We start from the raw sequence: 7,444 nt of genomic DNA on the forward strand, positions 1-7,444 counted from the left end.
ATGCGGTTGGCTTGAAACCAGCTTGTGAGGGTTCGATTCCTTCCTTTCTTGGATTTGGACAAAGGCTGGTTCCTCGAAGGTGTGATATGGGGGCGGGCAGCCATGAATTCATTCGATGTTGGTTGTAATAAGTTCGGGTTGTAGGACTTTTCGTTTAGATGCAAAGGCTTCTCAGATAATGAATATAAGTATAATTACAGCGATTATAGAGATGAGTGAACCAATGGAAGATAAAGTGTTTCATAGAGTATAGGCGTCTGGGTAGTCTGAGTATCGTCGTGGCATGCCAGCTAGGCCTAGGAAATGTTGGGGGAAGAAGGTTAGGTTTACTCCTGTAAATATTACACCAAAGTGTGCTTTAGCTCATGTTGGGTGGAGAGTGTATCCTGTAAAGAGTGGGAATCAGTGTGTGAATCCTGCTAGGATTGCAAATACGGCACCTATAGATAAGACGTAATGGAAATGTGCTACTACATAATAGGTATCATGGAGGGCGATGTCTAGGGAAGAGTTAGCTAGGACAATGCCTGTAAGTCCTCCAATAGTGAATAGGAAAATGAATCCTAGGGCTCATAGTATAGGTGGTTCTCATTTAATAGTACCTCCGTGTAGGGTAGCTAATCAGCTAAAGACTTTAATGCCAGTGGGAATTGCAATAATTATTGTGGCAGATGTAAAATATGCTCGGGTATCTACGTCTATTCCTACTGTGAATATATGATGAGCTCATACGATAAAGCCTAAGAAGCCGATGGATAGTATGGCTCAGACTATTCCTATATAGCCGAATGGTTCTTTTTTGCCAGCATAGTAGGCTACAACGTGTGAGATAATACCAAATCCTGGTAGGATAAGAATGTAGACTTCTGGATGACCAAAAAATCAGAAGAGGTGTTGGTATAGAACTGGATCTCCACCTCCTGCGGGGTCAAAGAATGTAGTGTTGAGATTGCGGTCTGTCAGGAGTATGGTGATACCGGCAGCGAGAACTGGTAGAGAGAGGAGGAGAAGAACTGCGGTGATTAGGACAGATCATACGAACAAGGGGGTTTGATATTGTGATAGGGCTGGTGGTTTCATGTTAATTGCAGTGGTAATGAAGTTGATGGCACCTAGGATTGAGGAAATGCCTGCAAGATGAAGTGAGAAGATGGCCAGGTCTACTGAAGCTCCAGCATGTGCTAGATTGCCAGCTAATGGTGGGTATACGGTTCATCCAGTTCCTACTCCGGCTTCAATTGTAGATGAGGCTAGGAGGAGAAGGAATGATGGGGGAAGAAGTCAGAAACTTATGTTGTTCATGCGTGGGAATGCTATATCGGGGGCACCAATTATTAGGGGGACTAGTCAGTTGCCAAATCCTCCAATTATAATAGGTATTACTATAAAGAAGATTATTACAAAAGCATGGGCGGTAACAATTACATTATAGATTTGGTCGTCTCCTAGAAGGGTTCCTGGTTGTCCAAGTTCTGCTCGGATAAGGAGACTTAGGGCAGTACCAATCATGCCGGCTCAGGCGCCGAAAATTAAGTATAGGGTACCAATATCTTTGTGGTTTGTTGAGAATAGTCATCGGTTGATGAAAGTCATAGGTAAGATGGCCGAGAGTTAAGGCGTTAGGCTGTAGACCTTTTGACAGAGGTTTAATTCCTCTTCTTATCGACTCTGTAGTGAATTTCATATTGAGTTGCAAGCTCAAAGATATGCATTAAGTATGCATCAGGGTCTAGTAGACAGGAGCCTGGTGGTTATGGCATCTAACTGTTAATTAGAAAGATATGGGATCGAAGCCCATCTGTCTAGGAAAGGTCCTAGCTTAGTTAAAGTGCCTGGGTTGCATTCAGGAGATGCAGGATAATGTCCTGCGGATCTTAACAGAAACTAAGAGGAGATAACTCTTGTCTAGGGCTTTGAAGGCCCTCAGTTTAAGTAACCTAAGTTTCTATGGAATTGTGAGAATTGTAGGAGATAAAGGTAAGAGTATAATTGACAGCATGGTGAGTGTAGAGGTTAGGGTGTTAATAGGTTTGCTAACTTGTCACTGTTTTATATGGTTAACGGAGTTGGGTGGGAGGGTGATTGTTGCACAATAGGCAAAGCGAAGGTAGAAGAAAAGTCCTAGCAGGGAGAGTAGGGCAATGATAGTTGCTGCGGTTGTTAGCTCTTGTTTGGTCAATTCTTGGATGATTAGTCATTTAGGCAGGAATCCGGTTAGGGGTGGAAGTCCTGCAAGGGATAAAAGAGTAAGTATGAGGGTTGCAGTTAGTGTGGGAATTTTGGACCATGTAGTTATGAGAGCTGAGAGTTTTAGGGTGTTGGTGGAATTAAGAGCGAAGAAAATAGCGGCTGTTGTTAATGAGTAAAGGTAGAAAGTGATTAATGTGAGTTTGGGGTTATAAATGAGGATGATTGCTATTCAGCCTAGGTGGGAGATAGATGAAAAGGCTATGATTTTGCGAATTTGAGTTTGGTTGAGCCCTATTCAGCCTCCCAAGGCTGCGGAAGCGATGGCTATTATGACCAGTATGGTTGGATTGAGTGAAGGAGAAATAAGGAGGAGGAGGATGGTTGGAGGGAATTTTATGACTGTAGCTAGTAGTAAGCTTGTTATAAGGGAAGAACCTTGCAGGACTTCCGGAAATCAGAAGTGGAATGGGACCAGGCCTAGTTTTATTGAGATTGCAGTTGTCAGTAATATGCACGATGCTGGGTGAGTAAGTTGGGTGATGTCTCATTGGCCGGTAAATCATGCGTTTGATATACTGGAAAAGAGGAGTAATGTTGAAGCAGTTGCTTGGACTAAAAAGTATTTAGTTGAAGCTTCAATGGCTCGTGGGTGATGAGATTTTGAGATTAAAGGGAGGATAGCTAAGGTGTTAATTTCGAGCCCGGTTCATGCCATTATTCAATGGTTGCTTGAGATTGTGATAGTTGTTCCTAGGAGGAGGCTTATGGAGAAAATTAGTTTAGCCTGGGGGTTCATTAGTAAGGGAAGGAGATAAACCATCATTTTCGGGGTATGGGCCCGATAGCTTAATTAGCTGACCTTACTAGGAAATAATATAAAGGAAGTGTGAAGGATTTTGATTCCTTCTGTGTAGGTTCGATTCCTACTTTCCTAAGTCTAGGAAATGAGAGGGCTGGTGTACCTCTATGTTCACCTTATCATAGTGACCCTTTGTAGTTCAGGCACATTTCCTTGAGTGTCTTAGGTAGGGTGGTAAACCTGCATATGAGATTGGTAGGCTAATATGTCATAAGCATAGTGATAGTGTTAGTGGTAGAAAGTTTTTTCATAGTAGATGCATTAGTTGGTCATAACGGAATCGAGGGTAAGAGGCACGGATTCATAGAAAGCCTGCGGAAAGAAGAAGGGTTTTTGTGGCTAAGGCGAGTGGGTAAAGTTCTTGGGAAATGTTAAGTGTACTTGGGTTTAGAAATAGGATGGTGGTTAGTGTATTTATTAGTATGATGTTGGCATATTCTACGTTGAATCCTGAGACTAGTTCTGACTCTCCTTCTGTGAGATCGAATGGGGCACGGTTTGTTTCTGCGAGTGTAGAGATATATCATATTATTGCTAGTGGTCAAGAGGAGAAAATAAGATATATTGGTTCTTGGGTAGTAGCGAGGGTATTGAGGGTGTAGTTTCCACTGAAGATGATTACACATAGAAGGATAATGGCTAGTGTAACTTCATAGGAGATTGTTTGTGCAACTGCTCGTAGGGCACCAATTAGTGCGTATTTTGAGTTTGAGGCTCATCCAGATCATAGGATTGAGTAAACTGCAAGGCTGGATAAGGCAAGGAGGAAGAGTATGCCTAAGTTTATATCTGTAAGAGGGAAAGGGAGGGGGAGTGGGGTTCAGATGGTAATTGCTAGGAGAAGGGCTAATATTGGGGTGGCAATAAATAGGTAGGGAGATGAGGTGGATGGGCGAATTGGCTCTTTAATGAATAGTTTTACCCCATCTGCCATGGGTTGTAGAAGACCAAATGGTCCTACGATATTGGGTCCTTTTCGGGTTTGTATATAGCTTAAAACTTTGCGTTCGACTAATGTTAGAAAGGCTACAGCGATTAAAATTGGTAGAGCATAGGATAGTGATATAGTGAGGTGGATTAGATTGGTGTGGGTGGTCATGTGATGGGGGAAGAGAGCTAGGGAGAGGATTTGAACCTCTGGGTAAAGGGCTTAAGCCTTCTGCATTTACCAAGCTCTGCCACGCTAGCGGTCCTTTTCTAGGAGAATAGAGGGGGTTAGCCCTAGGAGATTTAGTTGGGTTCATATCTTTGGGCGAAGGCGTGCTTGGGGTATTGGCCTTACTCTTTCTGTCCTTTCGTACTGGAAAGAGTTTGTCATGGATAGAAACCGACCTGGATTGCTCCGGTCTGAACTCAGATCACGTAGAACTATTAATCGTTGAACAAACGAACCCTTAGTAGCGGCTGCACCACTAGGATGTTCTGATCCAACATCGAGGTCGTAAACCTCCCTGTCGATTTGGGCTCTTGAGGGAGATTGCGCTGTTATCCCTGGGGTAGCTAGGTTCATTGATCAATAATATTGGGTCTGGTTACTGTTAGTACGTTGATAGGTTGTTCTTGGTATAGAGGAGTGGTCTAATTTTTGGAGGATCAGTTTTTCTCCAAGGTCGCCCCAACCAAAAAATACAGGCCAATAGAGTCCCGGGGAATAATCCAGGGGTAGGGAGGGTAGTATGGGGGAGTGGCTGTTGATTTTGAAGTTCCACAGGGTCTTTTTGTCCTATGTTGTAATCCCTGCTTTTGTACAGGGAGATCAATTTCACTGATTATCTGTAAGAGACAGTTAGGGCCTCGTTTAGCCATTCATACATGTCCCGATTTATGGGACAATTGATTGCGCTACCTTCGCACGGTTAGGATACCGCGGCCGTTGAACGTTTTGTCACTGGGCAGGCCTCACCTTCAATACTTGGTCTGCTGAAGGCTATGTTTTTGGTAAACAGTCGGGCCTTAGGGTTGCCTAGTTCCTTTTACAGATTTTAATCTTTCTTTAGGGCACTCCATGGGCGGGTTAACAGGTTCTGTGATACTAAGTCTTGTTGAGTGTTGGTATATATCTTGTGATTTGTTAATAATGTTGGATGTAAGCTTGTGCCATAGAGGGGAAGGGTCCCTAGTTACTCATTTTAGCATTAATTCTCTTATTATTATAAGTTAGCCTATTAGGGGGGAGGGAGTCGTGGGGGGTTTCGGATTTTTTTGGAGCTGAGCTTTGACGCATTCTTTGGTGGTGGCTGCTTTAGGGCCCACAGTAAGGGGGGTAAGGGGTACTTATCCGCTGGAGGAGAGTGTGTACTTTTTAAAGGAGCTGTACCTCCTTTAGATATTCCTCGATCTATTTCATGTAGGTTCGGTGAGGGTCCTTTAGGAAGAATTGAGGATGAACTTAAATTCATTTCATAGGCAACCAGCTATCACCCAGCTCGGTTGGCTTTTCACCTCTACTGACGAGTCGTCCCACTCTTTTGCAACAGAGACGGGTTAGCTCAGTAAATAGCTGCTCGTAAGTAGCTCGCATGGGTTTCGGGATAACAAGCTTAAATTGGCGTTTTGCTTGGTTAATTCTTGCTAAATCATGATGCAAAAGGTACAAGAGTTAGTCTTTGCTATTTAGTGCTTAATTTTTCATTGTTATTTCATCTTTCCCTTGCGGTACGTAGTCTCTATTGCTCCTTGGTCACCTTTCTATCGCCTATACTAGGATTAGGGGAAAAAATGTTTTGGTTTCTTTAGGGTAGGGTAATTAGTTTATGTTGGGGAGGGGTGGGCTAGAGTAGGCTTCAAGATGACCTGGTACAGTGCAGGTATCTTTCAGGTGTAAGCTGAATGCTTTTGTTATAGCTACATCTTGGTAGACTAAGTGCACCTTCCGGTACACTTACCTTGTTACGACTTGCCTCGTCTTTAGCTTAATGGGGAATTATGTATAATAGGTGTTAGTAGCTTGTGAAGAGGGTGACGGGCGGTATGTACGTGTCCCAGGGCCAGCTTAAAGGAGGCATGATTGTCCTGCTTTACTGCTAAATCCGCCTTTTAGGAATGGTTTCATATTCCTTGTCGTGGGTTTTCTATACTAGAAAATGTAGCCCATTTCTTCCACTTCATAAGCTATACCTTGACCTGTCTTGCTAGCGGAATAGGGCTATTGTGCTCACTGTTAGGCCCTCAAGTTAGGGGTGAGCTGGGGACGGCGGTATATAGGCTGGTGTGGCAAGAGGTGGTTGGGTGTATCGTGGGTTATCGATTATAGAACAGGCTCCTCTAGGTGGGTTTGGGGCACCGCCAAGTCCTTAGAGTTTTAAGCGTTTGTGCTCGTAGTTCTCAGGCGGATGTTTAGGTAGAATAAACATCAGGATTTAGGGCAAGGCATAGTGGGGTATCTAATCCCAGTTTGTGTCCTAGCTTTCGTGGAATTTTATTAATCATGAGGCTAAGATCATTTTTATAAGGGGTGTTAGGTGCATCTTGTGCTTATAACAGCTTAGTTGCATTTCAATCTTAGTTGAGTTGATAATGAAAGACCACTCTTTACGCCGTGTAAGGTTAATTTGGGTTTCTTGTATGACCGCGGTGGCTGGCACAAGATTTACCAACCCTGATGGATTGCTTTGACTAAGTCAAGTTTTCACTTATTGCTTAATATCAATTACTGCTGAATACCCGTGGGGGTGTGGCTGGGCAAGGCGTCTTGGGCTACAATTAGGAGTGGGCCTGATACCTGCTCCTGTTATCTTGATAAGATGTTGAGGGCATTTTCACTGGGGTGCGGATACTTGCATGTATATATGCAGCAAGAACTAACTATAAGGTTAGGACTAAGTCTTTTGTCCTTGGGTGTATGAGGCAGCCATCTTAACATCTTCAGTGTTATGCTTTTTATAAGCTACAGGGACTGTTGGTTGTATGTTTTTATATTGCAATTGTTGTATTTTTAGTTTGTTGGTTGGATAATAGTTTTGTACTTGGAGGAGTCTAAAAGAAAGAAGTATTTGACTGGAATTGATGATATTGAGGGATGGGTTGTTAGGTTAGATAGAAAATTTTGGGGATGAGGTTCTTATAGTTGAATTTACAACGGTGGTTTTTCAGGCCATAGGTCTTGGAGAGAGTCCAGGTAAGAACCTTATGACGTACTTCATGGTTTTTTTAAGTATCTGTTTTATTTTAGGTGGGTTGGCAGTAGCTTCTAATCCTTCTCCTTATTATGGGGTTGTAGGGTTAGTGTTGGGGTCTGTTGTGGGGTGTGGGTGATTGGTGAGTTTGGGGGTGTCTTTCATCTCGTTGGTGCTGTTTTTAGTGTATTTGGGTGGAATATTAGTTGTATTTATTTACTCAGTGTCGTTGGCAGCTGACCCTTTTCCTGAAGCCTGAGGGGATTGGCAGGTTGTGGGG

At 43.2% G+C, this 7,444-nt stretch overlaps 1 pseudogene across 1 annotated transcript; it reads right to left on the reverse strand.

The window, feature by feature from the left end:
* Positions 1 to 176: 176 nt before the first annotated feature.
* Positions 177 to 7,438, reverse strand: LOC126637608 (NADH-ubiquinone oxidoreductase chain 2-like; annotated as a pseudogene). Its single transcript, XR_007628382.1, has one exon. The product of XR_007628382.1 is annotated as an NADH-ubiquinone oxidoreductase chain 2-like (transcript).
* Between the last annotated feature and the right edge of the window lie 6 nt (positions 7,439 to 7,444).

This window comes from Myiozetetes cayanensis, unplaced genomic scaffold, assembly GCF_022539395.1.
Source record: "Myiozetetes cayanensis isolate MyiCay16 unplaced genomic scaffold, myiCay2020 scf1526, whole genome shotgun sequence".
Classification (NCBI taxonomy): Eukaryota; Metazoa; Chordata; class Aves; order Passeriformes; family Tyrannidae; genus Myiozetetes; species Myiozetetes cayanensis.